The 27,828-nt window shown below is 46.9% G+C and overlaps 1 protein-coding gene and 1 pseudogene across 5 annotated transcripts in view; one reads left to right on the top strand and one right to left on the bottom strand.

The window, feature by feature from the left end:
* MAPKBP1 (mitogen-activated protein kinase binding protein 1) overlaps positions 1-27,828 on the top strand; it is a 135,614-nt gene that overhangs the window by 4,650 nt on the left and 103,136 nt on the right. The gene's annotated exons all lie outside the window — the stretch shown is intronic.
* Positions 11,178-11,515, bottom strand: LOC101941249 (small ribosomal subunit protein eS26-like; annotated as a pseudogene).

Genomic DNA, 27,828 nt, shown 5'->3' with positions numbered 1-27,828 from the left:
AGTGATTGACCATCTCTTTCTGGTGAATGCTGTATGCTTATGTAGGAGGGAGCAGGGCTGATGTTCTGGACCCATACCTGAAAAGAGAGACCACACCTTGCATGCTAGGTGTACTATTAGTTGTAGCGGGGTGGGTGGGTGGAGGCCTGCCCTTCTCAGGTAAAAGGGCAGAACCACTGAGCCCAGGCTACTAGTGATTTCTGGGGACAACAAAAGAGTGAGGTCAAAGCTTTAATAATGAGGGATCCAGAGGGGGACACAGAGCAGGGAATCCCTGACAGCGCCCACCGCTCCTCAAAGGCATCCAGGGACTCAGTGGATGCTGCCCAGAGGAACTCTGCCTGGAGACATGAATTGACAAGGGAATGGAAATAGACCCCACAGTCACAGAGCACCCCCCTATCCATCTTCCTTCACCTGGAGTGATGAACGGCGAGGCAGTCCCGTGACTTTGGGGGGCCAGGGATGGGGTGTGCATAGAACAGGAAGTGCAGGGAAAAGTGCAGCCAGAACCTCATAAGAGGTTCTGGAGGAGCCGGAAGAAGGGCTGCAACCTGACGCACTCTATGTAGATGTGCGCCAGGGTCTCCCTCTTACCACAAAAGGGACAGGTGTCAGGGGAGTTCATGAACCTGCCAGATACATGCCCGTGCTCGTAGTCCCATGAAGGAGCTATCAACCAATATCCCCGAAGGGCCGTGGGACCACCATACTAGGTGTAGGGGAAAAGTGTGATCCCTTCAGCTCCACATCTCCTCTGCTGAGTCCTTAAAGCCCATGTCATCTCCAGCAGCTTGCTTTAGAATTGGTAAAAACCTGCAGCAAACGGCCGCCTTGATATGTGAGTGCTGTGGTCTGCCCGATGAGGGGAGTCTGTGCCATCTGCTAAGGATAGCTAGGGCTGTGAGTGAGGCCTCCCAGGCTGGTGTGGGACCTTCTTTGTCTCCAGGGTTTGGGAAGGTGATTAGAGATGCCTGTGCAAGGGGTTTGAATAGGTCAGGGGAGGAGAAGGAGAAGCTTTGTGCCAGCTGGCTCCGGTCTGTGGTACAGACCTATAATCCTGTGCTGAAAGCAGGCAGGCTGTGAGAGGACTGCTCTGCTGAAACCTGTATTGCTCTCAGAGGAGGAGTGGGCGCAAATACAAATAAACATTTGCAGGAGGGGTGTGAACAACCTGCAGAGCTCAATGGGAACTGCAAAAAGAGGAAAAACTGGATTTGTGACCTTGTTTTGTTGCTTTATGAATGCCTGAAAGGTGTGTGTGTGTGTGGGGGGGGGGGGGGGGGGGTTGTGAAAGGTTATGTGCACTCTTCTTACATTATATGGTTGTCTCTGCTGTTTTTTGTGGAAAATTCTATGAACAGCTATCAGAACAGCAGCCGTGTTAGTCTGTATCCTCAAAAAGAACAGGAGTACTTGTGGCACCTTCAGGGCCAGCTCCAGGCACCAGCTTAACAAGCAGGTGCTTGGGGCGGCCAAGGGAGAGGGGCGGCACCTGCAGCAATTCGTGGGTGGCAGGTCCCTCACTCCCTCTAGGAGCGAAGGACCTCCCGCTGAACTGCCGCTGCCGATCGCGGCTTTTTTTTTGCTTGGGGCGGCAGAAATGTTGGAGCCGGCCCTGGGCACCTTCGAAACTAACAAATTTATTTGAGCATAAGCTTTCATGGACTACAGCTGACTTCATCGGATGCATAGAATGGAACATATAGTAGGGAGATATATACAGAGAACATGAAAAGGTGGGAGTTGCCCTACCAACTCTAAGAGGCTAATTAATTAAGATGCGGTATTATCAGCAGGAGAAGAAAAACTTTTGTAGTGATAATCAAGATGGCCCATTTCGGACAGTTTGACAAGAAGGTGTGAGGATACTTAACATGGGGAAATAGATTCAATGTGTGTAATGGCTCAGCCATTCCCAGTCTCTCTTCAAGCCTAAATTGATGGTATCTAGTTTGCATATTAATTCAAGTTCAGCAGTTTCTCGATGGAGTCTGTTTTTGAAGCTTTTCTGTTGCAAGATTGCCACCTTTAAGTCTGTTACTGAGTGACCAGAGAGGTTGAAGTGTTCTCCTACTGATTTTTGAATGTTATGATTCCTGATATCAGATTTGTGTCCATTTATTCTTTTGCGTAGAGACTGTCCGGTTTGGCCAATGTACATGGCAGAGGGGCATTGCTGGTACATGATGGCATATATCACATTGGTAGATGTGCAGGTGAACGAGTCCCTGATGGCGTGGCTGATGTGATTAGGTCCTATGATGATGTCGCTTGAATAGATATGTGGACAGAGTTGGCATCGGGCTTTGTTGCAAGGCTAGGTTCCTGGGTTAGTGTTTTTGTTCTGTGGTGTGTGGTTGCTGGTGAGTATTTGCTTCAGGTTGGGGGGCTGTCTGTAAGCGAGGACAGGTCTGTCTCCCAAGATCTGTGAGAGTGAGGGATCATCTTTCAGGATACGTTGTAGATCTTTGATGATGCGCTGGAGAGGTTTTAGTTGGGGGCTGTAGGTGATGGCTAGTGGCGTTCTGTTTTTTTGGACCTGTCCTGTAGTAGGTGACTTCTCGGTACTCTTCTGGCTCTGTCAATATGTTTTTTTCACTTCAGCAGGTGGGTATTGTAGTTTTAAGAATGCTTGATAGAGATCTTGTAGGTGCTTGCCTCTGTCTGAGGGATTGGAGCAAATGCGGTTGTATCTTAGAGATTGGCTGTAGACAATGGATCGTGTGGTGTGTCCTGGATGGAAGCTGGAGGCATGTAGGTAAGTGTAGCGGTCAGTAGGTTTCTGGTATAGGGTGGTATTTATGTGACCATTTCTTATTAGCACAGTAGTGTCCAGGAAATGGACCGCTTGTGTGGATTGATCTAGGCTGAGGTTGATGGTGGTATGGAAATTGTTGAAATCACGGTGGAATTCCTCAAGGGCTTCTTTTCCATGGGTCCAGATGATGAAGATGTCATCAATGTAATGCAAGTAGAGTGGGGGCGTTAGGGGACGACAGCTAAGGAAACGATGTTCTAAGTCAGCCATAAAAATGTTGGCATACTGTGGGGCCATGCAGGTACCCATAGCAGTGCCGCTGACTTGAAGGTATACATTGTCCCCAAATGTGAAATAGTTGTGGGGGAGGACAAAGTTCAGCCACCAGGTTTGCTGTAACATTATTGGGGATACTGTTCCTGATTGCTTGTAGTCCATCTTTGTGTGGAATGTTGGTGTAGAGGGCTTCTACATCCATAGTGGCCAGGATGGTGTTTTCTGGAAGATCACCGATGGATTGTAGTTTCCTCAGGAAGTCAGTGGGGTCTCGAAAATAGCTGGGAGTGCTGGTAGTGTAGGGCCTGAGGAGAGAGTCCACATAGCCAGACAATTTTTTCCTGCTGATAATTGGTCATAGAGTTGGTAGGGCAACTCCCACCTTTTCAAGTTCTGTGTGTGTATATATATATCTCCTTACTATATGTTCCATTCTATGCATCCGATGAAGTGGGCTGTAGCCCATGAAAGCTTATGCTCAAATAAATTTGTTAGTCTCTAAGGTGCCACAAGTACTCCTATTCTTTTTATGGACAGCTAGTGAACTATTGGGATTATGACATCACAATTACCAAGGCAAGCAAAATCCAAGCTTTAGGAAGAGAGGTTATTTTAGTCGGAAAGAATGTTAATAAAACACAAATAGCTTGATAACTTTTAAAACTCGAGTGCCTGGCAAACAAGTAGGAGAAAAGACTTATTTGTTAAATCTGTAGCTCCCTTATCAGAGGAAGTGGTTGTACTCTGGTCCTCCAAGGAGACTTCCCACAGAAACAGAAAAGACTGACTTGATAGTCCTGATATTTGTAAGATTAGAAAAATAAAGAGCAACTGTAAAACAACAGAAAACTATTTCAGGCAGAGCTGGTTGAAAAATGGGATGTAGTTCCCCCCTCCCCTCCCTACCCTGTTTGTTTGTTTTTGGCAAAACTGTTTGTAAACAAAACCAGAACAGCAGCAAAAACACAACACCTACCCTCATTTGTCAAAATCATGAATTTAACATTTAATTTTTTTTTTACTAACTCTACTTTTAGGCCTTCTTTCCCATTTCTCCTCCCCTGCTTCCATTTTAGATCCCTTCATTGAGTTCCTTCTTTGAGATTAACAAGCCCAGACCTAGGATATGTAGCATTTCATCTCATAGAATCATAGAATCATAGAATATCAGAGTTGGAAGGGACCTCAAGAGGTCATCTAGTCCAACCCCCTGCTCAAAGCAGGACCAATTCCCAGCTAAATCATCCCAGCCAGGGCTTTGTCAAGCCGGGCCTTAAAAACCTCCAAGGAAGGAGACTCCACCACCTCCCTAGGTAACGCATTCCAGTGTTTCACCACCCTCCTAGTGAAATAGTTTTTCCTGATATCCAACCTGGACCTCCCCCACTGCAACTTGAGACCATTGCTCCTTGTTCTGTCGTCTGCCACCACTGAGAACAGCCGAGCTCCATCCTCTTTGGAACCCCCCTTCAGGTAGTTGAAGGCTGCTATCAAATCCCCCCTCATTCTTCTCTTCTGGAGACTAAACAATCCCAGTTCCCTCAGCCTCTCCTCATAAGTCATGTGCTCCAGACCCCTAATCATTTTTGTTGCCCTCCGCTGGACTCTTTCCAATTTTTCCACATCCTTCTTGTAGTGTGGGGCCCAAAACTGGACACAGTATTCCAGATGAGGCCTCACCAATGTCGAATAAAGGGGAACGATCACGTCCCTCGATCTGCTGGCAATGCCCCTACTTATACAGCCCAAAATGCCGTTAGCCTTCTTGGCAACAAGAGCACACTGTTGACTCATATCCAGCTTCTCGTCCACTGTGACCCCTAGGTCCTTTTCTGCAGAACTGCTACCTAGCCATTCGGTCCCTAGTCTGTAGCAGTGCATGGGATTCTTCCGTCCTAAGTGCAGGACTCTGCACTTGTCCTTGTTGAACCTCATCAGGTTTTTTTCGGCCCAATCTTCTAATTTGTCTAGGTTCCTCTGTATCCGATCCCTACCCTCTAGTGTATCTACCACGCCTCCTAGTTTAGTGTCATCTGCAAACTTGCTGAGAGTGCAGTCCACACCATCCTCCAGATCATTAATAAAGATATTAAACAAAACCGGCCCCAGGACCGACCCTTGGGGCACTCCGCTTGAAACCGGCTGCCAACTAGACATGGAGCCATTGATCACTACCCGTTGAGCCCGACGATCTAGCCAGCTTTCTATCCACCTTACAGTCCATTCATCCAGCCCATACTTCTTTAACTTGGCGGCAAGAATACTGTGGGAGACCGTATCAAAAGCTTTGCTAAAGTCAAGGAATAACACATCCACTGCTTTCCCCTCATCCACAGAGCCAGTTATCTCATCATAGAAGGCAATTAGGTTAGTCAGGCACGACTTCCCCTTCGTGAATCCATGCTGACTGTTCCTGATCACTTTCCTCTCCTCTAAATGTTTCATAATTGATTCCTTGAGGACCTGCTCCATGATTTTTCCAGGGACTGAGGTGAGGCTGACTGGCCTGTAGTTCCCCGGATCCTCCTTCTTCCCTTTTTTAAAGATGGGCACTACATTAGCCTTTTTCCAGTCATCTGGGACCTCCCCCGATCGCCATGAGTTTTCAAAAATAATGGCTAATGGCTCTGCAATCTCACCCGCCAACTCCTTTAGCACCCTCGGATGCAGCGCATCCGGCCCCATGGACTTGTGCACGTCCAGTTTTTCTAAATAGTCCCGAACCACTTCTTTCTCCACAGAGGGTTGGTCACCTTTTCCCCATGCTGTACTGCCCAGTGCAGCAGTCTGGGAGCTGACCTTGTTCGTGAAGACAGAGGCAAAAAAATCATTGAGTACATTAGCTTTTTCCACATCCTCGGTCACTAGGTTGCCTCCCTCATTCAGTAAGGGGCCCACACTTTCCTTGATTTTCTTCTTGTTGCTAACATACCTGAAGAAACCCTTCTTGTTACTCTTAACATCTCTTGCTAACTGCAACTCCAAGTGTGATTTGGCCTTCCTGATTTCACTCCTGCACGCCTGAGCTATATTTTTATACTCCTCCCTGGTCATTTGTCCAATCTTCCACTTCTTGTAAGCTTCTTTTTTGCGTTTAAGATCAGCAAGGATTTCACTGTTTAGCCAAGCTGGTCGCCTGCCATATTTACTATTCTTTCTACACATCGGGATGGTTTGTTCCTGCAACCTCAATAAGGATTCTTTAAAATACAGCCAGCTCTCCTGGACCCCTTTGCCCTTCATGTTATTCTCCGAGGGGATCCTGCCCATCTGTTCCCTGAGGGAGTCAAAGTCTGCTTTTCTGAAGTCCAGGGTCCGTATTCTGCTGCTCTCCTTTCTTCCTTGTGTCAGGATCCTGAACTCGACCATCTCATGGTCACTGCCTCCCAGGTTCCCATCCACTTTTGCTTCCCCTACTAGTTCTTCTCTGTTTGTGAGTAGCAGGTCAAGAAAAGCTTTGCCCCTAGTTGGTTCCTCCAGCACTTGCACCAGGAAATTGTCCCCTACACTATCCAAAAATTTCCTGGATTGCCTGTGCACCGCTGTATTGCTCTCCCAGCAGATATCAGGGTGATTAAAGTCTCCCATGAGAACCAGGGCCTGCGATCTAGCAACTTCTGCTAGTTGCCAGAAGAAAGCCTCGTCCACCTCATCCCCCTGGTCTGGTGGTCTATAGCAGACTCCAACCACGACATCACCCTTGTTGCTCACACTTCTCAACTTTATCCAGAGTTTATCCACTATCTCCAGGTCACTGAGTGTAGTGACTGCAAGTCTTTACTGCTGGCTGGCTAGTAAGTTATCTGAAATGAGTGCGTTGGTCTTAGCCCAGTTTCTAGTGGCTGGCTGTCCACAAAACCTCGCCTGCAGGTTGGCACCCTTGTTAGAAATTTCAGCAGAGAGGCTGAGCATTGAATGGGCCTGGGGGTTGAACTCCCACCTGTCTCCACTGATGATCCCTGAGAGAAGCATTGGCAGGGCAGTGAGGGAACCTATTAGTTGAACAGAGGATTCCGTATAGGTCTCTAGGGCTGTTAGAACAGCAGTACGTTCTGTCTCTGTACTATAATGCACTGATCACTGTGGTATCTTAGGGCTGGTCTACACACAGGGCCGGCTCTAACTCTTTTGCCGCCCCAAGCAAAAAAAAAACCCAAAAAACAAAAAAAAAACCCCGGCCCTGCCGTAACAGCCCTCCCAAGCGCTGCACAGCCGAACCAAAACCAACCCCCCAATGCCGCGCCGCCGAACCAAAAACAAAACAAAAAAAACCCCAGCACCGCCCCCACCGAACCAAAAACAACCCCCCCATGAGTGCCGCCCCGCCAAACCAAAAAAAAAACAACAACAAAACCCCGAGTGCCGCCCCACCACCCCAAGATTGGCTGCCCCTTACAAGGTGCTGCCCCAAGCACGTGGTTGGTCAGCTGGTGCCTGGAGCTGGCCCTGTCCACACAGTTCTTATACCAGTGTATGTGTATCTGTTTAAAAACCAATATAGTTAAATTGGTGAAATCCTTAGTGTGGCTGCAGTTAAACCAGTGTATAAAGGTGCTTAAATGGACGGGAATAAGCTATACCAGGATAAGCACGTTTATACTGGTATAGCTGTGTCCACCCTGGGAAAGGGGGGAGTTTAAGCTTTTGAATTAGAGCTATTTCTAAACTAATATTTGTAAATTGGTACAAAAATTGCATGTAGGCCAGACCTTGGAAAGTTAAATGCTTAGGGTACGTCTTCACTTACCGGAGGGTCCGGCGGCAGGCAATCGATGTTCTGGGATCGATTTATCGCGTCTGGTTAAGACGCGATAAATCGATCCTGGATCGATCCCGGAAGTGCTCGCCGTCGACGCCGGTACTCCAGCTCGCCGAGAGGAGTACGCGGCATCGACGGGGGAGCCTTCCTGCCGCGTCTGGACCCGCGGTAAGTTCGGACTAAGGTACTTCGAATTCAGCTACGTTATTAACGTAGCTGAATTTGCGTACCTTAATCCGAAGTGGGGGCTTAGTGGGGACCAGGCCTTAGAAATGTAATGCTTCTTTCAATGACTGAAGTCCAGTTAAGTGCCGGTGCGGGTTTATTTCGGGACAGGACTCCTCTTAAATCCTGAGACAAAGCCTTGATCCTGCAGCAGCCCACGCTGACTTCCCTATTCACGGTATTTTAGAAAGCAAGTTGGACGTTGGGGTTGGTCTCTAGTGGCTCTGTGGGTGGCATTGTGTCTTGCAACAGAAGAGAGCTTGTTTGAGACAATCCTGAACTCTTGTTCCTGGCAGGCATCCGGAGCAGACACTGAGCCTGGGTCTGCACGTAAAATTTAGATCAATCTAGCGACGTTGCTCAGGGCTGTGAAAAACTCACACCCCTGAGTGCCATAGTTAAGCCAATCTAACATAAGAACGGCCATACTGGGTCAGACCAAAGGTCCATCAAGCCCAGTATCCTGTCCTCTGACAGTGGCCAATGGCAGGTGCCCCAAAGGGAATGAGCAGACAGGTTATCATCAAATGATCCATGCCCTGTCACCCAATCCCAGCTTCTGGCAAACAGAGGCTAGGGACACCATTCCTGCCCATCCTGGCTAATAACCATTGATGGACCTATCTTCCATGAATCTATCTAGCTCCCTTTTGAACCCCGTTATAGTATTGGCCTTCATAACACCCTCTGGCAAGGAGTTCCAGAGATTGACAGTGTGTTGTGTGAAAAAAATACTTGTTTGTTTTAAACCTGCTACCTCTTAATTTCATTTGGTGGTCCCTTGTTCTTGTATTATGAGAAGGAGTAAATAAAACTTCCTTATTTACTTTCTCTATACCACTCATGATTTTATAGACCTCTATCATATTCCCCCTCCTTAGTCGCCTCCTTTCCAAACTGAAAAGTCCTAGTCTTCTTAATCTGCCCTCATATGGAAGCTGTTCTATACCCCTAATAATTTTTGTTGCCCTTTTCTGAACATTTTCCAATTCCAATGTATCTTTTTTGAGATGGGGCGACCACATCTGCACACAGTGGTGTGGGTGTACCATGGATTTATATAGAGGCAATATGATATTATCTATCCCTTTCCTGATGATTCCCAACATTCTGTTTGCTTTTTTGACTGCCACTGCACATTGAGTGGATGATTTCAGAGAACTATCCACAATGACTCCAAGATCTTTCTTGAGGGGTAACAGTTAATTTAGACCCCATCATTGTATATGTATAGTTAGGATTATGTTTTTTCAATGTACATTGCTTTGCATTTATCAACATTAAATTTAATCTGCCATTTTGTTGCCCAGTCACCCAGTTTTGTGAGATCCTTTTGTAGCTCTTCGCAGTCTGCCTGGGACTTAACTAATTTGAGTAGTTTTGTATCATCTGCAAATTTTGCCACCTCACTGTTTACCCCTTTTTTCCAGATTGTTTATGAATATGTTAAATAGGACTGGGCCCAGGACAGATCCCTGGGGGACCCCACTTTTTACCTCTCTCCATTCTGAAAATGGACCATTTATTACTACCCTTTGTTTCCTATCTTTTAACTAGTTACCAATCCATGAGAGGAACTTCCATCTTATCCCATGACAGCTTATTTTGCTTAAGAGCTTTTGGTGAGGGACCGAGTACTGATATATGGAGATATCCTATCTCCTAGAACTGGAAGGGACCCCGAAAGGTCATCGAATCCAGCCCCCTGCCTTCACAAGCAGGACCAAATACTGATTTTGCCCCAGATCCCTAAGTGGCTCCCTCAAGGATTGAACTCAGAACCCTGGGTTTAGCAGGCCAATGCTCAAACCACTGAGCTATCCCCCCTGTCAAAGGCTTTCTGAAAATCTAAATACATTATATCCACTGGATCTCCTTTGTCCGCATGCTTATTGACTCCCTCAAAGAATTCTAGTAGATTGGTGAGGCATGATTTCCCATTACAAAAACCATCTTGACTATTTCCCAACCAATTATGTTAACCCCTAGTATAAATGCAGCTACCTCGACAGAAGAATTCCTCTGTTGACCTAGCTACTGCTGCTTGGTGAGCTGGGTTACTTACAGTGACAGAAAACCCCCTTCCATCAATGTAAGAAACCTCTACACTACAGCGCTACAATGACATAGCTGCAGCTGTGCCACTGTAGTGCCCATGGTATAGACATGCCCTGAGGTTATGCTTTCAGTTCCTGAAGGAGCTCTTTGCATTGTATTCTGTCATCATCACCAGCTCCTCTTCCCTGCCATTGGCTGTGCAGATGATTCTGGAATGTTGTATGGATGGAATAAGGAGGCCTGGAGTGAAGTGGGGGCTTGGAAACCAGCTTCCCCCCCTAGTCTTTGCTTCAGGAAGGTGAGGGTCAAGCTTATGTCATGATCAAGGCTGGTCAGGGAGGATGTGGGTGAGCCCAAGTTTGGGAGCTCATGCTTGTTGGCTGCGTCCAAATAATATAAAGGACATATGTGCCTTCTGAAGAGTGCTTGTTCCAAAATAAATTTTTGCATGTGCATGTCATGGTGATGTCTGTACCTAGAAAGGAAGAACCACAAAACATAGTCAGCTGTTTCTGAAGCCTGGGCCCACAGGAGAGAGGCATAAGGAAATTGTATGTTTGTCTGTTTTTGATAAATCTCGTAATGGCACATCTGTAGCTCTCCACGCACGGTAGAAAGGTGAGTAGGTGTCGTTGCCGCCTCTTCACAGATGAAGAAACTGAGCTTTGGTGACTTCCCGTGGCCACTGAGCGAGTTAACAGAAGAAGTGGGAATAGCACCCAGCTTTCCTGGCTCCCAGGCTGGGTCTTCATCTACTGGCCCATGCTGCCTCCTTTAGATATAACCGATAAATATGTGTTGCTTGTAACTGACAGACTGTTCATTGTGTTAACATTTTTACATGCACATTTCTCCTCTCCTCCTTTCCCTCTCCGTGCTACCTGTTATACACCACCTTGAAATTATCAGCTGGGGTACAGAGGGAGAAAGCCAAACACAGTTTGTACTTAAAGGGGGAGGACAAGGTTAATCAATAGCAATGTTTCTTTGCTAGGGGACTCCAGCACCAATCACTTCCTGTTCCTGGAGAAAGGAAGAATTTTTTTTTCCTCCCTCCAGATGTAATGTCTCAAGATGCACATTTCCAGCACCATCTCCTTACATGGGCTTGGGGGGAGGTCTCAGGGCCGCGACCGCAGGCCTGAACCTGGGCGGAGGGGTACGGGCCTCCCGGGAACGGTTCCTCACTACCTTGCTGTGGATGGCGCAGCTGACGCAGTAATGCAGCTTCACATACAGCTTGGGCAGCACGTACGAATCGAAGACACTGGCTTCGGAGATGTCCTGGACCGTGGCAGCCTCCACGATGTTCCAGATGACTAACTTCTTGATGGCCTTGTCCTTGGGGACACAGCGGGCACAGTGGTGCAGTGGATGGGCTGGACGTGCCCACAGCCCTTCTTTGCACGCCTGTTGTTCCGCCTTTTCTTGGTCATCTTGGAACAGACAGATACAAGGCAGTAGAACAAACTTGTGCATTTGTTACAGTTAGAATAAGAGCCTGATTCTAGAGATGCTGAGCATCTGCAACTCCCATTGATTTCAAGTGGAGTTGTAGGATCTCAGCACTTTCAAATGAATTCTGCCTGGATACGGAAAAGATGTTGTCCTTTGGCTCTTGGAAAGTAGCTATGTAGTCCTTCCTGTAGGACAGTGATGGTGTTGCTAGGGTACAGTTACCCTTCTGTACCAGTCTGGGGACATGCTCTCCATGTTGGGCTTTTCCTAGAATGTCCCGTATTTACCCTGGGAGGAAGGTCAGTAAGACCCATTAGAGCCTCTTGCTAGGGGAAGGGAGGGATGGCATGTTAACAAGTGAAGTGCAGAGAGCATAACATACACAAATAGGGTCATCTGCTGTGTGGATTTTAATGGTTGCTCCATGCCCTGGGTGCTCACACACTTCTTGTCTGGATGATCTCTTACAGCACTTAAACCATGTATTGTGTTTGATTGTATATCTCCTTTATGTTTGTCAAATGGCATTTGGAGAGAGTGCGGAACTTGGGAAATATAACCTTGCTTGTGAGACAGGTTCTGCTTTGTCCCCACGACCCAGATGCTGTGTTGGCTGTTGGGCTGAGTCTTGGTGCTCACCACAGTAACTGTTTGGAGCCAGCCAGGTCTTAAATGTTGTCTCTGTGCTATGAAAATGAGCCTGGGTTGTAAAATACAGCCCCTGCCTCCCTCAGTTGTTGTCTCACTGGAGCATGGACAGGTTCCAAAGTGTTCAGCTCCTTCAGTTTTGCTAGAGACCTGGTCAAAAAGCGAGATAGCTACATTCAAGGCCAACTGAAGGAGAGATGGGCTTGGTCATGTTTGACACCCTTTGTCATGCACGGCTGTTGGTCATAGTGTAGACCCAACCATGTTGTATCATGGAACAGTGTCTGCACTTTAGTGTAGTCTCATTCCACTCGTTTTGGGCCATACTGCTTCTGGGAACAAGGGGTTGGAGTTGAGCTGAGTGCACTATCCCTCATGATATTGATTCTCCAGCTGTTGAAATGTAACCAGTGTTCTTGGTCTTCAAAGCAGGGATTGGCTGTCACCATGTGTTTTTATAGTGCTTAGCAGAATGGCACTCTGATTTCAGTACTATTGTAATACTAATGAAACCCCACTGTCATGCGCTTCAAGCTTTCATTGTGTTTGATTCATCTGCCTCCTAATGTGGCTTATGAAGTCCTCCAGGGTTCCTGCAAAGCACCAGTCACCAGAACTTCCCTCCACTCATGGATTTTTTCCCCCCAGACATAGCCTGTTCTCTGCACTTTGAATGATTAGAACTCCAGGGAGGCTGACACACATTCTGGCTCAGCAAATCTCCCACTGTTACGCTGGCATTTGTGAGAACAGCAGTGGGAGCATTTGGAGACAGGGCTTGGGAATTTCATTACCACAAGGCCATTTAAACTTGATCACCTCTAGACAGCGTAATAGTAAAAATGCTGAAGGCTTGTCTACACACCTGCCATTGGTACAACTGATGGAGCTGTGCTGTGCACCAGTGAGATATCTCTTCCCTCCCCCCTTACCCCCAATGCTAGTTTAGACAAAGCTTCATTAATAGGGTTACCATATTTCAACAATCAAAAAAGAGGATGGGAGGAGCCCCGCCCCTGCCCCTTCCACTCCCTCCCACTTCCCACCCCCCTCAGAGCCCCCAACCCTCCCCCAGCTCCTTGTCCCCTGACTGCCCCCTCCTGGGACCCCTGCCCCAACTGCCCCCCAGGACTCCACCCCCTACCTAAGCCTCCCTGCTCCTTGTCCCTAGATTGCCCCCTCCTGAGACCCTCCCCTCATCCTAACTGGCCCCCTAGGACCCTACCTGTCCCCTGACTGCCCCAACCCTTATCCACACCTCCAGACAGACACCCCCCCCCCCGGGACTCCCACACCCCATCCAACCACTCTGAACTCGCGACCCATCTAAACCCCTCTGCTCCATGTTCCCTGACTGCTTCGATCCCTCTCCCCACCCTTGCCCCCTGACAGCCCCCCCGGAACTCCCAACCCCCCCCCGGCTCCTCGTCCCCTGACTACCCCTTCTGGGACCCCTGCTCCTAACTGCCCTCCAGAACCCCACCCCCTACCTAAGCCTCCCTGTTCCTTGTCCCCTGACTGCCCCCTCCTGAGACCCTACCCCCTACCTGTACCCTGACTGCCCAAAGCCTTATCCAGAACCACCCCCCCAGAACTCCTGACCCATCCAACCCAGCCCCTGCTCCCTGTCTCTTGACTGCTCCCTCCAGAACTTCCCTGGCCCCTTTACCGTGCCTCTCAGAACAGCGTGTCGGGCTCCACGCGGAGCTGGACACGCTGCCGCGCTCCCCAGCAGAGCGCACAACCCGGTTCCCGCCCCCGCAGAATGCTGCTGAGTGGCGTGCTGGGCAGAGGGGGGGAGGGGGGAGGAGCAGGGGAAGGAGCTCCAGACTGCCGGAAGCCCGTTGCGAACGACCGGCGATCTGCGAATGCAGGGAGGGGGAAGCGGAGGAGGGGCTCTGGCTGCCGGAGCCCCGTGTGAGTGGCATGATCCTTCTGGCTGCCCTGTCAGCCGCGTGTGCTCTGCATGTGGGGGAAATCCGGATATTTACAAATTCCCCCCGGATGCTATTTTTAACTCAGAAAAGCCGGACATGTCCGGGAGAATCCGGACGAATGGTAACCCTATTCATTAATTGCATGCAGTAATGTAGCAGCCATGTTGGTCCCAGGATATTAGTGAGACAAGGTGGATGAGGTAAATTTTTTTTTTTTTTTTTTAATGGGACCAACTTTTGTTGGTGAGAGAGACAAGCTTTTGAGCGTACACAGCTCTCTAAAGCTTCATTAATGTTATCATTTGCATGACAGTAGCACCCCACAGACCCCAACAGAGGTCAGGGCCCCATTGTGCTGAGCCTTGTAGGGACCATCTTTTACTATATGTCCATATCTCAAAGAACTTAATAGACCAGACAGAATTGTTATCTCCACTTTACAGGAGCTAAGACACAGCGATACTAACCTCCCTTTCTCTGTGAGGTCACAGATGTTTAATAAAACCTCAATTTTCACCTTTGCTAACCCTGATTCACTGATATTAACAATTTGGGAGCCCTAAATGAGAGAGTTCTTTGGCAATATCAGGTATATCAAGAAGCATATCAGTTAGATTGGAGGGCCAGAGGTAGTCCCAGGAATCTTGTTACTGTAAGCCTTGTAATTTTGCTATGACCTCCATGGAAAGGGAAGCTTTTACAGGAAATGGTACTGTAAACGAGGCTCTGGACTGCTCTTGATGCAGTGTTTCCAGGCTAGGAGCTCTAAAAGTCAATCTCACACATTCCCCAACATAGTGTGGCATTGGTCAATGAGGCCAACGTGGTTGCTAACTAACATGGAATTTCTAACTCAATGGAGTTTGACACATGACATTCCAGCCGTAATAAAGGGTATGACTTTTGCAAGAATGAAAACAATTTTTTATTTAGAAAATAATTATGTTCCTAACACCCTGTTGGATTATCCTGAAACCTCCCCCCAAAATTCTCTTCTGGCAGGAGAGCACTCGTGAGAAATTTCATCTAGAAAGCCTCTTTCCTCTGGAAGTAAAAGGGTGAAATTTTGGTTTATAATGGAAATCTAGTCACAACATTAACTAATGTCTTGATAACAGGTACATGTAAGAGTTTCTGATAAAAGAACCACTTGTCAGAATCAGTTCAGTCTGAGAGCAAACCATTTTCTGGAGCTCTGTGATAAATAAAAGGAGGAACCCATTGGTTTAACCTCTCTCCTTGTATTTGGTTTTGATTAGAAGCTGTGGAGAACAATGCCTCCTGACCCTTCCAAAAACCCCTCCCTGCTCTAGAGCCCGAGCATTGAAAGTGGCTGTGCTTAAGATTTCCTGTGCATAATAGTGTTAGCATTTAAATGTTCCCGGAAGGCTTTGAAGTTGACACTTGATGAAGACAAATGGCGTAAGGGGCCAAGACCTCTAAAGGTTTGTTTATAGAAGGGATGTTTTAGTAAAAATTTCCTATTGGTGGACGAGTCAGTGTTTTTAACACCATTCCCCATATCCATTTGGAGCAGGTCTAATTAGCAGCCTAGTGGCCGGGAGAGCCTTGCCTGCTCCAGCACTCCCGGTGCTGCTACCACCAGTGACTCTGCACACGGGCTAGCAGTGGTCTTTTAAGCCCAGATCCTGCAAGGCTTTACACATGTGTGACTTTGTGCCTTGTGAGTAATCCCATTGAAGCCAATACAGCTACTTACAGTGCATAAAGTAAATCATGTGCATGAGGTATTGCAGGTCAGGGCCTTAGACTGACAATCCCTTCCCTAGGAACCTTACAGTTAGTCCGTTTCGACAATGCCTAGCATGACCTAACTGAGACCCTTAGGCACTGTCATCATGGAAATGTTAAATAATAGGATTTTTTTTTTTCCCAGAGGGAAAAGCCTACTGTTAGTCAGGCTTGTCTTCTTATTTGGTGGCAATGACTTGTTCTCAGTATCAAAGCAGGGCACGCTTTGTCATGTGTTTCAGCAGTAATTTTTGAATGGGCCATGCGCTGTGGTATAAGCGTGTGATGATGGTACCAAAGTATACAGAGTACATGGATGACGCTGGAGATGCTGTCTTAGACCTTATCTACACTAGAAAGGGGTTGCTGGTATAACTCTGCCAGCAAAGCCTCCCAGCAGAGAGAGAGCTTGTGCTGGCAAAAGAGTGCTTTTTCCAATATAGTGTATACCAATTCCTGGCATGAAATAAACTGTACTGGCAAAATGACTCTTTTGACAATGTAACGGTGTCTACACTAGCTGCATCTAAATGTTGTAGCATAGACCAGGTCTAGGGCTTTTGTTGGTCTAGCTTGTCAGTTGTGGGTGTGGTTATTCTTTTTCCAGTCCGAACCAAAATATCTCTGCTGGCAAAACTTTTAAATGCAGACCAGCTATCAAAATTATAGGGCCATGACTGTTTCTCATATGGTTGTGCTGTTATTTCCTTAAAATGCGGGGGGACCCCCTAAGGATGGGAGAGTTGGTATTCTTGTTTTTTGCAAGGATGGGTTAAATAGGGGAGTATCGTATTAGTTTAGCTCTCTTCTGTGCTACAACTCTTAATGCAGTCAGGGGACCTAGTTACAATCTGGTTGTCCTATGGTTTGCTTACTACGTAGTTTCAAAGTTTTACTGTAAATGGGACCTAATCATGTCCCTGAAAAACATAAGTTCAGTCATCACCACCATTTCTAACCAGTTTTAAGAAGTACCCCAAACGTGGTTATAGTTGCATTATAGAGGGGGTTTCAGGGGCCCGGTCTAAAATGGGATTTGAACCGAGGGAAGCAGCATAGTCCCATGGATTGGGTATTGATCAGGGAATTGGGAAGTTTGGTTTTTTTCCCAGATCTGCCATTGGCTCACACTCCTCTGTGCCTCAGTTTCCATACCTGTAAAATAGAGATGGTACTTTACCACATCTTGCAATATCTTTCAAGGTCTATGGATAAAATGCTCTACAAATGCTCAGTATTTTGTTTGATGCCCAAGTTCTAAATTGGTTTACACCTTGCTCCAGACAAAGTAATTTCAAATATTGTTTGGTTGGCCAACACAGACGAAGCCCAGCTGTTTTCAAATGGGCTGTCAAAAATTGTGATTGAGCCTCAGTTGGGGTCACTCATTTTTGAGCCTATATCTGCTGTCCAACTACACTGGAAACCAGGTTAGCTGGAACCATGTTTAAACAGTGTCTAAATTGTGTTTTCAAAAAATGGTTCAAAGCCCCTTATAGCTGGGGCTGTGGACACTGTTAGAGATGCTACATGTCATCTTAGAATTGTTGGGGATAAGGACAGAATAAAATGCTTTTAATAAAATATCTTGGCAAATATTTCATTCTTATACATGTGTGCAATTTGCCACTGGACACAGTTGTTCATGAAACCCTGAGCTTCTTTTGAGAACTGGGAATCCATCTCTTTCCAGCACTGGGAGGATAATCTTCCTAGCTGATAATCCACAGATTGTGCTGCTTGGCTCTGCAGTTAAGCTGTTGAGAAGTATTTTATGTGCAATCAGCAGTGCAAATACCTGGCACTCTGTGGCTGAGAGGGGAGAAGGGTCAAGGCAGGGCACTCTGGTTATGCCGGGAATGGTTCTCTGGAGCTTCTTTATAGCCAACATCTTGACTTGGGTGTGTTGTGAAATGTTCCAGAGACCATGTAAACATGTAGAGGCTTCGGTTTGTTCAGGTACCTCTGAACCCTTCTATAAGCAGTTTGACTGTAGTTTAGATCTGAATGATAAACCTCACTTTGTGCTGCTATTTCCCTTCAAATCAAGGATACAAGGTAAATAATTTTCCAACCTATGCAGCAGACTTGTTGCTGACAAATACAGCAAGTGAACAGGTCTATTTGCAAGTGTAGTGTAGTGTAGAGAGCATAGTGTTTGAGAATGTCTTAGTTGTGAACGGGGCCTATCCCAGGTACCCAAAATGAATGGCTGTACCTAGGAGCATAGGTGTAAACACAACTGTCAACGGAGTGACCTGTGGTCTGATTTATTGTTTTATTTTCCCTGACTACTTGGGATGAATGTGAGGACTAGCAGCTGACCAGGCATTAAAGATCCATGCAGCCTATCCACACTACAGCATATTCGAATGTTAGTAATACTATGATAACTGCTCCCATGCTACATACCTACTAAATGTGCTCACAAATTTAATTCCTATCTACAGTGCAAGCCCAAGCCCCACTGGGGACTACTTTACTGTAACTGTGGCCCCCACCATGTAGCATCTATTGTGCAGATGGGACTATAGGGGAAAGTACTTCCTACTAATTTGTTTTTACATGTTGATATTTTTGCAAGTGGTTATTGCAAATGACGTTTCCCAGCTGGTGTTCAGCAGTCCTCTGGAATACCTGCTGTCCCAGAAGTGTTCCTCCTTGCGGCCGCGGCTGCCGCCTTGGCATATAAATGGAATCATATAGTCCCTGGATTTGTGCCATTATAATCTGTTGTCGTGGAGACCATTGTACCCTGCCCAGTCTAGGGCTGTGTTGTCTAAATGGGGAGGATCCGGGACTTTAAGGGTGTGTCTGTGCTGCATGCTTCTTTCAGTGGCGTCTAGTGCACATACTGTGTAGCCCCACTAGCACGGGTATAAATAGTAGTGTAGACAGTGAGACAAGTAGAGTAAAGAGAGGCCTGAAAGGCTCTCTACTCGCCCGAGCCCTGCCTCCCCGTCTACACTGTGATTTTTAACAGTGTAGTGTCCAGCTGCTGGAGCCTTGCCCTGGAAAAGACTCAGGCAGCGGGCAAAGGCTCTGGCAGGGGAAGGCAGTGAGCCAAGGTTCTGGTAGCTTCTGGAGCCCTTCCCCACCACAGTAAAAGACTCCAGCAAGGGCAAAAGGCTCTGCCAGCTCCCAGCTGCTGGAGCCCTTCCCTGATGCAGGGAAAGGCTCCAGCAGTGGGGAGGTTCTGGCAGGGTGGGAGGCTGGACCTTTCACTGCTGCCAAGTTGCCTCTACCAGAACCTTTCACTAAAACTGGTAGCTACACACCGCAGTGTGGACGCAGACTGCTTTTCACTGCTGCACGTAGTTACACATACCCTACACGCCACTGAATATAGCCTGAATGTGCGTGTTTTTTTTTTTTCCACAGTGGAACCTGGGAGCAGTGCCACAATGCTGAGCTGCACAGGCTGGGGGATACATGCACATGGGGCTGGTGTATTGTGAAGTGATTGCCAATTAATGTGTGGTGGTTAACAAGTTCGTGAAGTCTAGTCTGGACACTCTCCAGACACTTGTCCCAGGATACAAGTTTGCGGTTTACCTTAGCTATCAATTAATTCCAGGTAAAAAATGTTAGTGTAAACAAGCCCATTAATGTGCCCTACTCCTCCTCCCCTGCCCTACTCTCCAGCAGGTTTGTGTGGTGGTTTGTGTGGTGTGGGTGTGTGTGGAGGGGGGTGTTTTTTCTTGAGAGAGGCTGGCCTAGCTGACGGTCGCTTGTGAGAGAGAGCGAGAGCATCATAATATAAGAATGGCCATACTGGGTCAGACCAATGGTCCATCTAGCCCAGGATCCTGTCTTGCAACAGTGGCCAATGCCAGGTGCCCCAGAGGGAATGAACAGGCCAGGTAATCATCAAATGATCCATCCCCTGTTGTCCCCTCCCAGCTTCTGGCAAACAGAGGCTAAAGACCCCATCCTGGATAATAGCCATTGATGGACCTAGCCTCCATAAATACACGTCTGTGTGTTTATTTGAGTATACCCAATACACAATATATTTTAATGTATTAAAATATAATATATAATGTGTATATAATCTATACACAATATATTTTAATTCGGTTGACCCCGGCTCTGTACTGAGCAGTGTGGAATGAGAGCCGAGGTGAGCTCAATGTCATGATAGACAATGTTGTTAAAATACCTGTGATGCTCTTGGTAATAAAGGCTAAAGTTGCAGCAAAAACACTTCCCACCCACTGTCTCTGCTGTCCTGACTTGACAGCTGAGTTTCCCCCTCAGTGAAGTAAAATATTAAAGGAAGATATGGGGGATTTGCAATCGGGGCAGGTGGGGTACTCCTGAGGGAATGTGGGGTTGCAGGGATATTACTTGACCATAGAGAATTCTGGGGCATCTCAATGGGAAGAGAAGGGTTGCTCACTGCAAGGAGACTTGTGGCTTTGCTTATGTTACTGTTTCCAGAAGATTTAAAGGAACCAGGGAAACTCCCCAGTTTGTACCTCACTTACACCTTAAAGGTCTGCTGGCAATCATGGGAGAGTTTTTTCTTTGTGCATGGCTTGTTCTGACACCAGGGCTCCCATCTTTCTGGGAGGAGCGGCCCGACATGCCTTAGCCAACCACCCTCTCAGACATGAAGGCAGTATAAACAGTGCTGTAATTTTCCAGGCAGAACAGAGCTGACATTGCTGGCCCAGGCTGCGGGGAGAGGAGCTGTGGGCCTGGAGCCTGTTATCTGTGTAGCATTTAGCATTTGGGGTTATTTGTGCCTGGGAGCTCTCATGCTGGGGAGACAGCAGAACTGTAAATCATCAGCGATCAGTGTAAGCCACAGAAGCGGTTAGGGCAGAAGGAAGAGCTTAGAAGCAAAATCCATTATAAAATGTCCAAGTGGATGATTCTCCTTGCTGGGGAGCATGGATTTTCCTGAAACCAGGAGGGTGCTGCGCTCAGAATGAGCGCCCTGACTCTTGGGAGAAGAATTATGCTGCTTATGATGCAGTCCCTTGTCTGGAAGAGGGGATTTATTTCTAGGTCTGCAGGTCTGTCTGTCTGCCTGGGTTCTGTCCCACACGCTGCTCTCCAGTGTGATTTAATTTAGATGCCTCCACCCAGTTCCCCAGAAAGGAAAGAGCTGTAAACAGCTGCCAAGCAGGATCCTGGATTGTAAAGGATATTTAAACAGTGTTGCTGTTCTGGGCGTTGGGTGGATGATGGGACCAGAAAAAAACTTTTATATATAAAACTCAGAGGAAGTAGGTGTTCTCTCCTGGCCGTTCGTTCGTTCTCTCTCTCTCTCTTGTATTTTAAAATAGAGACACAGATGTGCTCTCTCTCTCACTCTAACTTGCAGAGTGGCTTATAATATTGTTGCATGTATGTAATGTATACAAACTTATTTTGGATGGTGATTCTGATCCCAGTTAAAAAAAAAAAAAAACAGAGATGCAAACTATGACCCCAGTCCTGCAAACATATACACATGTGCTTAACTTTATGTATGTGAGTTGTCCCATTCAAGCTGATGGACATAAAGTTAAGTACGTGCATAAGTGTTTGCAAGATCAGGTCCTGTACAAGATGATAGCTCATTTAATCCACTGTGTGTGTGTGTGTGTCAGTCATACATATATGTCCATGTAATTCTTCATCTTCATGTCATCTTGACTGCTTCACCTGTACCCTGCCCACTGATCCATCTTGCTTGGGACTGTTGCTAACAATCCATGAGCAGCTTGGAACAGCCACCATTTAAAAAATAAATAAACAAACTGATACCTTGCAAGGGTAGAGATGGGAGATTCGTACTCCAGGATAGGGGTGCGCTGCTTTCCGGTGGGATATGCAGTCCTTGCTTCTAGCCCTGGGAAGTCCGAGATCTCTGACCTTATGATTGTAACATGGTATAGAAAAGATTATTTTAAGGTAATTTTTAGAGATTACCAAAATGTATTTTTCTTGCAACTCGCCTTCCTTCCTTCTAGCTTCAATGGTGGAATGCTTTCAATACTGAAAACACCTCCCCAATGCCTCCAGAACCTTGGTAATAGCCTTTTGCCTAAACAACCAGCCTGCCAAGTAACCACTTTGTCACCTTTGTGGGCAAAGGATCTGTAACGTGCCCGATGTGAAGTGTAACCTTGTACAGAAGGTTGGCTTTAGACCCATCTGGAGAAAACAAGCACAAAAGGTGAAAAGCAAGGCCTAGCCTTGCCCGAACAACATGGGTGTGCACACACTTGGAACAGCAACTCTAGCACTGCTATGCTTGGCCACTGATTATTGTGCACTGGTCTGGGTGGGCAGCTCACATGCCAATCTCTGGATGTGTGGCCTAATGCCACGATGAGAATCAGACCTGGAATGGTAAAATCAGCACCCGGTCAATTGGTGCTCACTCTGGCACATATACCCCTCCATCCAGAATCCAGAAAGAGAGACACCCAGGTCGTGAGCACAATCGAACTGTGGCTAGCTTGAACTGAGAACTGCCAGCACCTTCCGAAGACATGTCTGAAATCTCTCGAGCCTTTTTGGGATCAGGCTACATGTCCTCATTCCATCCTGAGGCACATTGGAAAGAATTCTGGGATAATGCTAATGTCCCACACCAACACTTGATTGCCAACCCCACAAAAGCACTTCCAGGCTTCAGCCTACCCGGGAAACAATGGCCCCCATTGAACCATTTTAGAACAGTGCATGGCAGATGCTGTCATCTCTTATGCCTTTGGAAGATGACCACGCACAGTGTGACTGTGGACACCAGTCACGTACTATGGACCACATTATAAAGCCATGCCTGCTTCAGTCATTTGCCAGAGGCATCTCAAACTTGCATCAAGCCACTCCCAAACCTACCCACTGGCTCACTAATCTTGGCTTGGACTTGGCTATTTGAACTTTGCTAATCACCTCTCTCGCCCTACAAAAGAAGGAAACTTTCCTCCTCTTTGCAGTCCTGTACTTTTAGACTCGTGTAAACTGGCTTTTCAGGGAGAGGGATGTGAAAAGCAGTACCAATAAAAATCTGTAAAGACTTTCCAAAACTCTTCTGAAATATGTTTAATATGCAGAGTACATGATGATGTGGTAAAAGGGCTTTGTTGGCTTCCTTTGGGATGATCTGCATAATGGTGCCACTCATGGCTACTTCACTCCAGCTGGCTGGAAGATGGTTGCCCTCAAATACGCTGTGCCACCATGGAACTGGGCTAGAACTGGATGTCTGGAACTGGCTCCTCCCTCAGCTGCACCTGGTGGAGTTAGTGGGAGCTTTGCCAGTAACATAAATGGGAGCAGACTTAGGCCTATCCTGAGTGCTTTTGTAAAGCCCCAAGGTTTTACTTCTCCCATTAGTGGAAATGTATAGCTGTTGAGCTGAATCCTGGTTCCACTGAAATAATGGTAGTTTTGTCGTTGACTTCAGTAGAATCAGGATTTGGCTCATAATTAGCTGTGTAAAGCTCCTCATTTCAGTTTGCCTGGGTTTGAAGTGTTTAGGGTTACTTCAAATATTATGCAGTGCAAATCTGCCCCTCTGTGGTCACGCAACCTGGCCATCCCTGCTTGATCTCTTGGTGTCACGGACTCACAGGTCTTGCCCACTCTTGGCCCCGTGTGGTCCCTGGGGGGGGGGAAACCCCCTTCAGTGAGACAGCTCTTCTCGGAGGTCCACTCTCTCTCGGGAGGTTAAGTCCCTCCACCTCCTGGAACTGTACTTTTCTGAGCCTTAGCACGCCTTTTTCTCGCCGTGGGCCCCTTCAGGGAGTCCACTCACTCTGGACCCAGGGGCTTCCACTCCCAGAGGGAATAATGCAACTATGTTCTCTAGACGGGAGCGACTCTCAGCCAGTGTAAAACAGGAGGGTTTATTGGGGGTCTGAACACAGCATAGGAAACTCTCATGGCCCTCAGTGCTAGGCTGACAGAAGAATTCTTCTGTTGACCTAGCTACTGCTTCTTGGGGATGTAGATTAACTCCATTGATGGGAGAACCACTTCTGTCACTGTAGTGAGTGTCTACACTGAAGCGCTGCAGTGATTTAAGTGTAGATAGAGACTTGGGCATGTTGTTTTCTATCACCGCTTGTATTTCAGCAAGGATAGTAATTGCACCAGTCGTAGTGGGACTGCAGAGTAACAGCCTTTATGTGATGTTCTTTCCAGTCACTGTGGTCGAAACATATGTACACCAGCATTGGGTTACTTCTGGCTGGAAATAAACCATGGAGCCTTTTTTATATACTATAGAACTGTTGCAATAAAATCGTTGGTATAAATAGTTCTGGCTCCTTTGCTTCTTCCTTTCACTTGAGGGCTTTTTCATCCCTCCATGCATCCAACTCAGTGTGTTTGGGATGGGGGAAGTAAGAGAGGGGGTAGCACCAATATAGTAGGCTTCCCTTGCCAGGTGTATGAAGCCCTCTGGAGTTAACTCTGCTTGCTGTTTTTTGGGGGGGGGGGAGGGGAAACGTTGCTAATGGCAACACAGTTCTTTGGAATACCATGCTGCCAGGCTGAGGCCTCAGAGAGCAGCGTAAAGGGTAGGCTCTCTGGGGCTAGAGCTTCTGTTCCCTGTGGAGAAGCGTGAAGGTGCATACCCCCTTTTCCCCTTTGTCAGGAATCCCATGAGGTTCGCTGTAGAGTTTTGTATCCCACAACCTGCAATCTGTGCTTTGCATGGCTATCCTGGGGCTCTCTAATTCTAACCTTGCAGATGAATTATTTTTGAATTCCCATTGCAACCAGAGGAATCGCTAGACCACCCCTGTGGGTATGGTCACATCTAAATAGCTCAGTGGTTAAGGTAGGGTTACCATACGTCCTCTTTTTCCCGGACATGTCCGGCTTTTCGGCACTCAAACCCCCGTCCGGGGGAATTGCCAAAAAGCCGAACATGTCCGGGAAAATGGCTGCTCTGCTCCTCCCCTGACTCTTCGGCTCTGTTAAGAGCCAGGCTGCCCGAGCGCTACCGGCTTCGGGCAGCCCCCATGCCTCTGGACCCTGCGCCGCTGGAGCCCGGGAGGGGAAGTGCCCGGCTGGGGGCGCAGGGTCCGGAGGCAAGGGGGCTGCCCGAAGGCCAAGTTGCTACCGGCTTCACGGTTTGCCGGGCAGCCTCCAGATCCTGCGCCCCCTGCTGGGCGCTTCCCCTCCCGGGCTCCAGCTGCGCTGGGGAAGCGCCGGCCGGGGCACACTGTCTGGGGGCTGCCCGGCAAACCGTGAAGCCGGTAGCGCTCGGGCAGCCCTTTCCGCGTAGCTGGGAGTGGGAGGGAGGAGGGGGCGGAGTTAGGGCGGGGAAGGGGCGGAGTTGGAGCGGGGCTGGGGTGGGGAAATGGGCGGGGCCAGGGCCCGTGGAGGGTCCTCTTTTTTTTATTTGTTAGATATGGTAACCCTAGTTAAGGTGCTCACCTGAGATGTGGGAGACTCAAGTCCCTAACACTCCCACAGAGAGTGAGAGTGTGTGTGTGTGGGGGGGGAGGTTGTGGAATACGCATGACACAATTGAGTGATCTCTAAAATTGGGGTGGCTGGCCTCCTAGGGCTTCTAATGTCATCTAGTGTGTCATGCTAAATGATGCAGTAGAAATGTCCGCCTACATAATCTTCTATGTGGCAGCCACCCTAGAGGATACCAGCTAAGTTTGCTGTCTATGCTCCTGTGGTCTCTTGGACTGCGTATAACAGAACAAAGCTCAAAGATAAGTGTCTTGCTGCCAAAGGAAACACTGGAAATGGCCTCCGCAGAGACAGTTAATGTGTAAAACTAGGGCTGCTCTTCGCTCGAGGCACATGCTTACCTAAGCCTCAAGGCGCAGAAACTTGTCCACCATTGACTAACTTGCTAATGAGTCTTTCCAAAGTTCAGCCTAGCAAAGTGTTTGTATATAGCTTCTTCCTATCCTGCTTCAACACTTGCAATAAATGCAATATATAATTTGCACTTTTAAAATGTATTCTGACAAATAATAAGCCATATTCCGTCCTATAGCTGTTCCCTGGATAATCAGTTGAGCTACAAAATTTATGGAGGAGCTACCTTTGCACCCTCTCCTCATTCATGAACCAGTAAGAATAAAACCAGTATCCCACCATTTACTATTGCCTAGGCATTAAGGTACAGTGATAAATCTAGAAACCTAGACAGAGGATCTATATACAACATGATTCTAGAAATTGTGAAATACAGCATAAATATGATCACCAGAGCAATGAATAGGTACAGCTTCCAAAAGATTGAATGTTTTAACTACAAGCATTGTTTAGATGTCACAACCCAGATTTACAATGTGTTCTTTGAATATCTTTGCCAGTTCTAATGGTCCTTATTTTAAACAGGCAAAACAGCCCCGTGACCAGTAGGAAAGGTATTTACAAATATGTATATTGACCAGAGCGTACCTTTTGGAAACCCAGACTCCGTGATAAATAAATGTCACTATGGAAATGTGTATCTAAAATATTTATAAGAAAATCATGCTTCAGGAATGTAAGATGCTTTTAGGATTGCATCTCCTGAATCTGCCTCTTTCTACCTTCTCAGCAGAATAAGTTTGCTGAGAATTAAAAACTGAAAGCAAAAATAGTGATCTGCCAAGGGGAGATGGAAATTGGGCACATGCCCATTTTTTTTTTTTATTCTTTCAGATGTATAAAGAAGGCCTGAAAATAATGGGTTTTTTCCTACCCTTAGAAATATCAGAATTAGATGTTAAAAACAAACAAGTGTAAAAAAGTTTGAATAAAAATCACTTCCTCTTGGTCAGGGTTCACTTCCTCAGTATTTGTGCTTCATAATCCTACTATTTGTCTAGTGATCCATAGTCTGGATTCCTGGGTAGACAAGACCTGTGTTTATGGAGTTAAAAATACTACATAAAGCAAACAAGTGGAGTGAAGAGGAAGCCTTTTCCAGGCTACCTTCATACATCAGTGAGATGGGGACTAGTGCATTTTTTTCCCTTTGTAGGTCACCTTTTAAGTCCTCATATAAACTGGCTTGCTTGAACTATTGTGCCTGTCATTTACTTACTCATTTTCATTAAAGAGAACAAACTAAAACACATTTGCAAGAAGTCGTAGGAGGAATTAATTTAATGCAAAGCATGTGGGGTGAAGTGGAATAAACAAGCTATTTAGCAAGTTGAGTGATCTTTCAGGATTGACTTGTGGTTATCTCTCTCTAACTTTGTCTCCCTTTGTTGTGTATTCTCTATTCGTATTTGCATATCTGTTGGCATGATGATTTATTTCTGCTGATTTGTAAGGAACCATTTTGAGATGATAGATTCATTTGCCTGGCAAAAATTTAGACTGTTCAGGAAGATCCAAACCAAATCGAGAGTTCCAGATCGCTGCTTTGTGAGTAATGGCTGCCTTTTGCTTAGGGCAAGTTTAAACCTTTGAACAAGAGAGAAGGCTGTGTAGTGTGTAGCATAAACAGAATAGTCTATGAAGCAGAGATTCACCCAGGTGATTCTCGATTCTGCAGCTATGCCCGTGTACCTGCTAAGCTTCCAGCTGTGTTCTTCCCTGGGCTTGAAAATTATATTGTCCAGCATGTCTGGAAGAAAGTACACCATTTTTAAATGGGGCAATGGAAAAAAAACAACCCCTAAACCATCTGATCCTGGTTTAAAAAAAAATTGATTTCTCACTCGTTCTTGGGTTCTTATCCAAAGCCTCATTGAAGTCAACGAGATGATTTCTATTGATTTCAACAGACAGTGGGTCAGGGCCTGCCTGTTAGAGATGTGCAGTTTTTGGAAAAACAAAATATCACATACTCTGTGCCTGGTTTGGCACGTAGAGACGTTGTGGAATTTTCTACGCCTGGCAGGGGAGCCCTCAGGCTAGATAGAACAATCTGGGAATCCTGCTGCAGGTGAGGAATTTGGAGAGCACTACTGGGGATGGTGGTGAGGGACCAATGGAAGTCAGTGCTTGCTCCATTCTTTTAAAGACATTTTCTG

The sequence above is a fragment of the Chrysemys picta genome, chromosome 4 (assembly GCF_011386835.1).
Source record: "Chrysemys picta bellii isolate R12L10 chromosome 4, ASM1138683v2, whole genome shotgun sequence".
Classification (NCBI taxonomy): Eukaryota; Metazoa; Chordata; order Testudines; family Emydidae; genus Chrysemys; species Chrysemys picta.
The sequence above is the reverse complement of the archived record's forward strand: the minus strand, read 5'-3'. Positions and strand labels throughout refer to the sequence as shown.